General features: G+C 35.2%; 1 non-coding gene across 1 annotated transcript; it reads left to right on the forward strand.

Annotated features, from left to right (window-relative positions):
* The first annotated feature begins 4,882 nt into the window (after positions 1 to 4,882).
* On the forward strand, positions 4,883 to 4,955 carry TRNAK-CUU (transfer RNA lysine (anticodon CUU)). Its single transcript has one exon. It is a non-coding gene; the product is annotated as a tRNA-Lys (tRNA).
* Positions 4,956 to 10,676: the final 5,721 nt, after the last annotated feature.

The following is a 10,676-nucleotide window of genomic DNA, read 5'->3' on the forward strand; positions in this document are numbered from 1 at the left end:
TGCCTTCGGCTCAGGTTATGGTCTCAGGGTCCTGGGATCGAGTCCCACATCGGGCTCTCTGCTCAGCAGGAGCCTGCTTCCTCCTCTCTTTCTCTCTGCCTGCCTCTCTGCCTACTTGTGATCTCTCTCTGTCAAATAAATAAATAAAATTAAAAAAAAAAAAAGAATAGGCACTTCCCTTTCTATTTCTAGAAGAGTGAGAATTTTTATCATGAATCAGTGCTAGATTTTGTCAAATTCTTTTTCTGCATCTACTGATATGAACTTGCAATTTTTAATTTTAGCCTGTTGATGTATTTGAGCCTGTTGGCTTTTGAATGTTGAACCATCTTTGCATGCCTGGGATAAATCCCACTTGGTTATGGTGTATAATTCTCCTCACACGTTGTCAAATTCAATTTGTTAATGTATTATTGAGGATTCTTACATCTATGCTCATGAAAGACACAGATCTCTGCTTCTCTTATAACATCTATTCCTCATTGTGGAATTAGGGTAATGCTGGCCTCAGTGAATGAGTTTGGAAACATTTCTATACTCTGAAAGGGATTACAGAGAATTGGTATAACTTCATTAAATGTTTATTAGAATTCACTAGGGAACAAATTTGGATCTGTTGCTTTCTGTTTTGGAAAATTATTTATTGGTTTAATTTCTTTAATAGATAAAGGCATATTCAGTTAGTCTGTTCTTTCTTATGTGAATTTGGACAGACTGTGTCGTTCAAGTAACTGACCCTTTTCTTACAGGTTTTCACTTTTGTGGGCACAGAGCTGTTTGTGGTATCCCCTTATTATCCTTTTCATTTCCATGGGATCTGTAGTGATGTGTCCTGCTTCGTTTCTGATATTAGTAATTCATTATCTTTTTATTCTTAGTCTAACTAGCGTCTTATGGATTTTATTGATCTTTTCAAAGAATCAGCTTTTGTTTCCATTGACTTTCTCCATTGATTTCCTGTTTTAAACTACATTGGTTTCATATTTCTTTCATTTTGTTTACTTTTAACTAAAATTTGCTCTTTCTCTAGTGTCCTAAGATGGAATCTTAGAAGCCAATATTAGATATTTTTCCTTAGTTTTTTTTTCTTTTCTAATATAGTCGATGTATAAATTTTTGATGCCTCAAATTCCCCCCTAAACACAGACTTCACTGAATTTCACAAATTTCAGCAAGTTTCATTTCCATTTGAGATTTCCTCTTCAACATATGTGTTATTTAGATGTGTGCTATTTACTCTACATGTATTTTGTCATTTTTTCAGTGATCTTTCTGTTATTTCTAATTTAATGCCACTGTGCTCTGAGAGCAGTCAGTGCTTGCTTTTACTAAAATGTAAAATTTGAATAGTTAATTATTTATTTACTATTTCTGATTGTGTATTAATATGTGAACTGAGCCTATAATCATGAATTTTCCGCATTTGGTTTTGAATTGAGTAAAAATAACTTCATTATATTATAGGCCCAATGTTCTTCCTTCCATTTTCTTGAGCAATTTAACTCTTACTAGTAAGCATGGCATTTTGTGAACATTTATTGATGATTTTATGCAGTTTGTGGTGGGAGAGGTCTTTGACGATTATTTCAAAGTATTGAGTACATTTTAACTTGTGGGTTTTCCATTTATTTTGGGGGCAAATTTGACATTTAATATCTATAAAGTTACATATTTCCTTTGGTTCTAAATTTATTAGTGTATAGTGGTTTGTAATATCATTTTTTAGTCTTGGATATATCTCCTTTTTTTCAATTTATATTCCCAGACCAGAGATTTATCTTACTTTTCTTTTCAAAGTAACACCTCTTAATTTTGTAAAAATGTGCTACTGTGTTTGTTGCTGTGTTCTCTACTTCATTCAAAAGTAATACTTTTGTCTCCTTTCCTTTGGTTTTCGCTACTTGATTAGCTTCCAACATTTTGGAAATGTGTTATTAATGTGTAATTTATTTTGTCCCATTTTGCTTCCTGGTACATGTATTTCAAGCTAAACATATCTCAGTAAGTGTTGTCTTAGCTATGTCTGCTTTTTTACTGACTATATTAACCTATATTAACTATATTAACAATACAATCTGACTATATTAACTTATATTAACATACACTTTAATAAAAATTATTTTTCTGGCTAGAGAGTATTCCATTGTCAATACTCTCAGATATATACATTGTTTCCAGCATATTACTGTTGTAGATGATATTATGATAAATATATTTACAATTACAATTCTCTAGAATTGTTTAACTTAATGTTGTAGTTCCAAATCATAATTTGATCATTCTGGAGTCTTACAACTGAGATTATTGAGTCAATGTATGAATTTTTTGAAATTCTTGATACCTTGAATTTCTGCAAATCTATTATAACAATTGTATTATCATCAGAAGTAGGAGATATAAAATTTTGCCACAATTATTACTTTCTCTAATGTAGAAGAATACAGTACTGCAAAAATGGGCCAATCTGATGACCCTCTGCTTGAATCCCTTAACACTTTAACTTTGGACAAAATAACAAAAACTTTTTCATTCTTGGTCTTTTAACATATTAGATTAAAAAATAGTAATACCATAATATTACTTTCTGCTTGAATCTTCTTAGTTTGAACAATCCACAATTACTATGTATTCATAGGAAAATAAAAGAGTTTATATTTTTACAAGTTGTAATTATTTGCCTTGTAGAACTGTTCCTCAAATATTGGTCTAAAGCTTCATCTAATGAATACTCAAGAGACTTTATGTTCAAATCTGTTTTATCTATTGAAAATTAGCATAGAAAATGTAAATTAAGAAGTAATTATTTATTACTTTTAATAAAACTAATTTATTATTTATTTATCCATTATCCATTATTTATTTGAATTCACTACTTATTTTAAAATAACTAATTAACACATTAAGCATTAACATAAATGGCATGTTTTTATGTGCTTCTGTTTTTCAAAATGTGCTTCATACATTTATATTTTTCAAAAACCAAAGTGTTACAAAGAACAGTAGCATTACTCTAGATTTTTGGAAGAAATTGTAATACCTAGATTAATCACAAACAGGTTGATTCACATAATCTCTGCTGCTGCATTCAATATTTTGCGAGTTTTATTTTACTTTTTAAGTGCTGTAAAGAATATCAGGTCTCACGCAGATAAGAAGTGGGAAAGAAAACTGTACTTTAATAACCTTTTTATATCATTATGGATACTTTGATACTAAACTAAACTTGGTTAGTGTGAAGTTTCTTAGAGATGAATTGCAATATGGAATCTAAAATTAATGTCATGAGGGACGTCTGGGTGGCTCAGTTGGTTAAGCAGCTGCCTTCAGCTCAGGTCAGGATCCCAGTATCCTGGGATCGAGTCCCACATCGGGCTCCTTGCTTGGCAGGGAGCCTGCTTCTCCCTCTGCCTTTGCCTGCCACTCTGTCCACCTGTGCTCACTCTTGCTCCTCTCTCTCTGACAAATAAATAAATAAAATCTTTAAAATTAATAAATAAATAAAAATAAAATGAAATGGATGTCATGAGCTCTGTGCTGTTATACATTCATACGTACTGGGCAGTCTTGCACTTTAAGTGTGTCTTTTATCCATGTTGTTAACCTTGTAATATCATGCACTAGTCATTTAAAAATATCAGCCCACTGTAGCTCTCCCAAATACCATATTTAATTACAAAACATGAAGAAATAATTTGTTGATATGGCTAATATTCTCATAAGAAAAGTCTTGAAGTTTTGAGAAACGCCAATCTCACAGTGGGAGATAACAATTTTTCCAAAAGTTGATTTTTATTTGTAAACTCAAATATTACCATTGGCAAAGATGTCAATCCTTTTATTTGTTTGTTTGCTTATATTTTTTAAGACTTTACTTATTTGTGGGCGCCTGGGTGGCTCAGTGGGTTAAGCCGCTGCCTTCGGCTCAGGTTATGATCTCAGGGCCCTGGGATCGAGTCCCGCATCGGGCTCTCTGCTCAGCAGGGAGCCTGCTTCCCTCTCTCTCTCTCTCTCTGCCTGCCTCTCCATCTACTTGTGATTTCTCTCTGTCAATAAATAAATAAAATCTTTAAAAAAAAAAAAGACTTTACTTATTTGAAAGAGAGAGAATGAGAGAGAGGACATAAGAGGGGGAGGGCAGGAGGAAGAAACAGGTTCCCCACTAAGCGGGGGAGCCTGATGCAGGACTGGATATGGGGACTCCAGGATCATGACCTGAAACAAAGGTTGTTGCTTAACCAACTGAACCTCCCAGGTGTCCCGATGCCAGTCATTGTGTTTAAAGAGACACATTCATTTAGTTTGTTCCTGAGGAAATATATGCTACACAGCCAAGTCTGAATACAGACAGTTTGTCTCTCAGTCGTTGTTTCCAAGTGAAAATCATGTCCTATGGAAAAAAGCATAGTTCACCTTGCAATTCCAACACAATTATTTTTGGAGGCAACCGTTGCGCTTACATATGTATCAGAATGATTTATATGTATTTTTCATTTTGTTATCTAGAAAAAGTCTTCAAGCTCAGTATTTGATAAAATGAATATTTTTATTGTTTCATCAACATTTTAAAGTGAAATGGGTTTTTTTCTTCTTTCTTTAAGCATATGACAATAAAGAGACAAATGTTTATGAGTATAAATGATTCTGCTACTGTATCTGATTCATACCAAGATGCCAACAGTTTCAGCCACCACTTTTATATATATATATATATATATATATATATATATATATATATATCACTAATGCAATTCTCCGCACAACGAAAACAAGCAAGTAATCTATTATTATTCTGAAAATGGTATAGGCTCCATAAACCCCCTGGAGGGGTCCTGGGGAAATCTTTGTGTTCATAGACACATTTTGAAAAGTGTAGTCCCAGGGGGCCCAGCTGGCTCAGTTGGTAGAGCGTGTGACTCTTCATCTCAGGGTCATGAGTTCAAGCCCCGTGTTGGGCATGGGGTCTACCTTAAAATAAATAAATAAATAAATAAATAAAAATTGCAGTCTCAGAATGGAATGACAGTATCAGTTATTCTCCCCATGTTGAATTGTATGACACGTTTATGCCACCGTTCCTTAGGTATTCAATTAAACACAGACAAACAGAAGCACTAGTTGATAAAGAATTTAAATGCTATTGCTAAGAGAATCCAAAATGTGGCATTAGCTGAATGCAAAGGCTTTAGCAACAGGCAGGTGGGTCTACCCATTGTGGTTTGGAAAGCTTATAACTGCTGTGAAGCAGAGCCAAGCCATTTTACTTAACTACTGTTTGCTTAATCTCCGAGCTCAGACCATGCAATGACCAAGGCTGGAGTCTTAAGCAAAATTATAGAAAATATCTAAAATGGTGGTGTGTATAGTTCCTTGTTCATCCATTCAGTGAAGTTTGACAAGAGAAAGATAAACATAACTTATTTTCCAAACTCAGACTCTTTCACAGTGAAAGGCGGAACTATTAATAAATTTGTCTGGAGAAGGAGTATAAGCCAGGATCACACCAAGTTAAATGGTATATATGTTCACTTATACAGGATAAAGACAAAGTCATTCCATGACAGTCGTCGGAATGACTGGAAAAAAGTATCACTGTGCTAAGCGATGCACTGTAGGTGTGTGAGTTTATATTCCAAACTCACTGGGAGTCTTATTATTTATAGAATTGCAGAGTTGGGGGAAAAAATGATTTTCTATAGAAACTTTAAGCCATCATAAAGGGTCACTGTAAAATGGCAACCATAGTGGCAGTTAAGAATATAACCCAAATCTTTTTCAAAAATACCACCGTTCTTTAACTATTCCTCCTATAGTGTGTTTCCTACCTGGGTCAATTGTTTCAAGTGACCTTTAGCTCTTAAAGTAGGAGAAGATTGCACTGAATACGGAGGTTTGTGGTTAAGAGGCAAAAATCACTGCATCTGAAATGCATGTTTTGACAATATCTTTGGCTGGGTTTATTGGCACATAAAATAGAAAAACACACTGGCAGTCCACCAAGATTTTGAGGAATCAGTATTTCCAAATAAAAGTCAAACTCAAGTCTATGTGGCAGAACCCTTAAGAAGAAGCTGAAGTGTTTCTTCTCTGGAAGCTCATTAGCTAGAAAGGACTCATATTCAGACTCTAGAGAAGTTCCCAGGACACCCAGAGATCCTGGAGTTTGAGTTTTTTCAGTAAGTTTGATGTGAGTCTGGGTTGTGTTTTGGGCTGAGAAGAGGGTGCCATCATGCTTCATCTATTGGTGCCATCATGCTTCATCTATTGCAATTTTATTTTTCTGTCGCATGCGGCCCAGATCAGCCCCCCACGTGGACAGCCTCCTAGCTGAGCTGACACTGTACTTTGGTCAATGTACCCTTGACCCACCTACAACCATTTATATTGTTTTGTCCTAACCTCCTGGTTTATATACTCCAATCTACAGCCTGGGTACCAGAGCTCTCTGAACAAGTCAATGGTTGTTCCTTTATCTTCTTAAATATTGCCTGAGTTGCTCCTCAAAACAATGGACTCTTTTTTGATTAAGAAAACCTGTAATTTATAAGAGCACATATGTCAAATTTTGAAGAAACTTTGACATTAACTTGGCAGGACCCTTAATTTAACGCTATGTGGTTGAATAAATGAATGAATGTTTGCATGCTCAATGAACTGACTATATTTAGTTTTTTCTTCAGATTTTAGCCTTTTAGAATTCTTTTTTGCTTTCTCTGTCCCTCCCCCACCCTCTCTCTTTCTCTCTTTCTCCTTCTCCTTCCCCTCCCTTCTTCTTCAGCTCACTTTCTCTAGGATCTAGCTAGGAGGATCTCAGAAAATGTCATGACGTTGGTGTCCAGTCCAAGAAACTTTTGTCTTATTCTACATTCTGAGAATGTTCCCAGTTTTTCTAAAAGTTTATAGTTTCATGTTTCAAATTTAACTCCGGGAACCATGTTGTGTTCATTGTTGAATGGGTTTTAATCACTGGATTGCCGGGAGAGTGTCGAAGTCCAGTCCGTCTTGGGCCTTTGTTGCGTGAGTGAAGGTGGGGTAGAGCTTTTTCAGAGAGATGTTTTCTGCCTTGTAAGGCTGCCCCATCCTGGTCCTTTAGCTAGAAAAACTAGGCATCTCCCCCCGCCCCTTTCTTCCCTCCATACCTCTCCCCTTTTCTTCCTCCTGCCCTCCCTTCCTCCTATTTGTGTTCCAGGCTGCTAGCTCCTTGCACTCCAAGTCTGGGATATGCAAGGTAAAGAAGCAAGCTCAGGGAACTCTACTGTGTCCTTCTTGGTGTCTTGATTCCCAAAAGCTAGTAGGTTTTCTTCTTTCCACCTTTCAGAGTTTTCAATATTTGTTTTATATATACGTCAAAGGTTTTTACTTGTACTTAGCAAGGGAACTAGAGGACAGTGTATCTCCTCCAGGTTCCAAAAAAGAGAAGTCTTGTCCATAGATATTTTTTTGATGTATTCAAAATGTATTCTTGAAGTCTAAAAAAAAATTCAAGGAAATATGAACTTGCTTGCATTTAAGGCTGTAATAAAATATACAGCAGGGAGCCTGGGTGGCCCAGCAGGCTAAATGTCTGACTCTTGGTTTTTGGCTCAGGTCGTGATCTCAGGGTCATGGAATCAAGGCCTGCGTTGGGCTCAATGCTCAGCATGGAGTCTGCTTGGGACTCTCTCTCTCTTTCTCTCATTCTGCCTCTCCTGCTCTCAAATAAGTCAATCAATTTAAATTTTTAAAAATAATAAGGTAAAATAAAATAAAATATACACCATTTAATACTGGTGTTAAAAAAAGGTTAGGCCTTGATTTGTTGTGAATGTTGGAGAATAAGATCGTGTTTCTCTAATTTTCAGTTATCTGATTGCATAATTTTAGGATAAGTTGGGCAATGGCAAGATTTGGAAGACTATAACCCTTACAAGACACCCAGGTTTTTAATTTTCCTTCTCTAATTTGACATTTCTCTTTCCTTCCAAGGTTTTCCTCTCTACATTACCACAGTCCCACACCCCTGAGTATTTTCTTCCGATGTGATTCACACAGTTCATTCTGTGTCAGTGAATGCACATCACATCCTTTCATGCTTAGTGACAAGAATATTTTTAAGCTTTTCTTTTGTATATAACCCTGCTGTATCTGGTTCTATGGGATTCAGAGTAGCTAATCATACATGCCCCACAGAAAGAGGAAGAGAGAGGTACACAAAAAAATCTAAAGTGTAAAAATGATGCTTTTTCCAAAGTAAATGTACCTGAGTAGCCACCCACCCACCAAAGAAACAGGATATTTAGGGTATTAACAGCCATTCAGAAATAACTCTATCACTATCCTGTCACTAGTCATCATTTCCTGAAAGCTAACTCTTACCTTAATTTTAATATCATAGATTAGTTTTGTCCAATATATAATATGAATGTGTATATATATACATGTTTCATATAAAATATATATACATATATATCATGTTTGTGTTGTATTTTTGTGACTTTTTAATAATGTGATATTCACTGATATTGTTGCATATGGTAATAGTTCATTTTTTATCACTGCATAATATTCCACTGTATTAACATTTATTTATCCATTCTACTATTCACCGTCATTGTATGTGTCCAATGTTTAACACATAAGATAGAATCCAGATTCTATCTTTCTTTGTACAAATATTAACTGATTCAGAATCCCTCATGGGAAGAGTATCTTTCCTTGTGCCTATACATTTTACCTTTGTAAATACCAAATGCTGCATAAGGGTCAATCTGTTTCTGAGCTGTCCTTCCTTTCCCACTAAATGAGTCTATCTATTCTAATGCCAATAACAAGTTGTCTGAATTAGAGGCTATATACATCTGATGTCTGCTTGTATATGACAGATGACTTTATTGTTCTCCTAAATTGTGTTCACTTGCTTGCCCTTCTGATTTCCTAGCTGAGAGTTTGAATGGAACTTCATGACTCGATAGGGCAGATTAGAGAGTACCATGTCTTTCAAATACCAAGTCTTTAAATTCATTAAGGAAACATATCTCTCCATTTTTGTAGGTTTTATTTAAACCATTTCAAAAAAAAAATCTTCTGCATTTTCACCCTTTTCCCCCTCTCTATATCTTAGTCCTATATAATCTACTACTGACCTATTTTTTACCTCAATCATCCTCTCCTCAATCATATTAATCTCTGTTACATTATGTATTGAGTTCTTAATTTCAATTATTTAACTTTATCTCCTAGAATTTCAATATAATTCTATCTTTACAGATGCTTATTTTCTGTTGACAGCGTCCATCAAATCATCCATTCTCAGTAACATACCACATTTATTTTACTTTCTGGGTCTTGTAATTTTAATACATAGATCTCCTGAGTACTTTTCTGACATCTTTTTAAAATTCCAACTTAAATTATTTTATTTTTGTCTCTAGTATGTATGCTAATTTTTAACTGAATGTCATGAAATATTTTAGAAATTATTTAAGGTTCTGGATAGTCTTATATTCCCACATTTAGAATTTGTTTTCCCTTCTCTAAAATAGAATGGGAGAAGATCATCTTATTTCAGTCTGAGATTGATCTGATTTGAAACTGGGTATCAATCTTTATTAAACCTTGTTCATTTCTTCCCTCCCTCCCATATGCAGCTCTTTGGGATGCTGTGTGTCTGTTAGGGACCCTCTTCCTGGTAGATCCTGTCATTCAACATACATCTTCTCAGGCCTGTTAGAATATTGGATTATCTTAGTTTTTAAGCTTTTTACTAAATTCTACTCTACTTTCAATCTACTTTCAATATAGCCAGTTCTAATGAATTAGTAAATTCCCTGTGTGGAAAATTAGCATCATATTGGGTTCTTTCCATACTTCCTTTTTTTTTTTTTTTTTAGGACTTTCCCCTTCAAGTCCTGTAAGCTTGGGGCTCAGTGTTGGCTTCAAATATATATGCTTTTTAGATTTTGTAACCTGTTCATCAAATTGTTCTCCTTGGGAATATTAATCTGATACAATATAGTTTTCCATAACCAGAAGCAGAAGTCTTCACATCTCTCTCAGCTTAACCCTTATGGTAACTGTCCTAGAGCCATCTTCTGTCATGGTGGAATTTTAAAACCCCATGGTTGCAAAGAGAGACATTTCTTCCTGTCCACCACCAATTCTGACATACAGTGTCCAGTGATCACCAAAGCCACTATTTTTCGGATGATTTTTTTTTAAAAAGATCAGTAGTGTATCTCTTTCTCCAGAAATGGATAAAGGAATTATCTTTCTATTAATACTTGCAATTGATGTGAGTCATAGCTAACATGTTTTGGGATTAATATTCATGCCTTATGCATTGGTGCTATTTTGTATAACTTCCAGAAGAATTTTAATTACAAAAAAAATTCCTCTTCCAAACATAATTGTCAGTATTTTCCATTGCATTGTAGACTTCTGTTTATGAAGAGATAGTGTCTTGGTGATAATTGTTTTCTGCTAAGCAGCTGTTTTCCTTAATAAAATGGTATGAACATGAGTCACAGGAACTCTCACTACCACTGGTAGTCAGTGCAGACCCAGCAGGAAGAGCCAAACCTGACTTTAGAGGGACTCGACCTTGCATGCAGACACCATTCTACTACCCACCCTGCCGGAACCTGCTTTCCTGTCTCCTCCCCCTCCACCCATGCAAGGAGAAGCCGCTCGAGGAGGATTCC

Source organism: Mustela nigripes, chromosome 3, assembly GCF_022355385.1.
Source record: "Mustela nigripes isolate SB6536 chromosome 3, MUSNIG.SB6536, whole genome shotgun sequence".
NCBI classification, from domain to species: Eukaryota; Metazoa; Chordata; class Mammalia; order Carnivora; family Mustelidae; genus Mustela; species Mustela nigripes.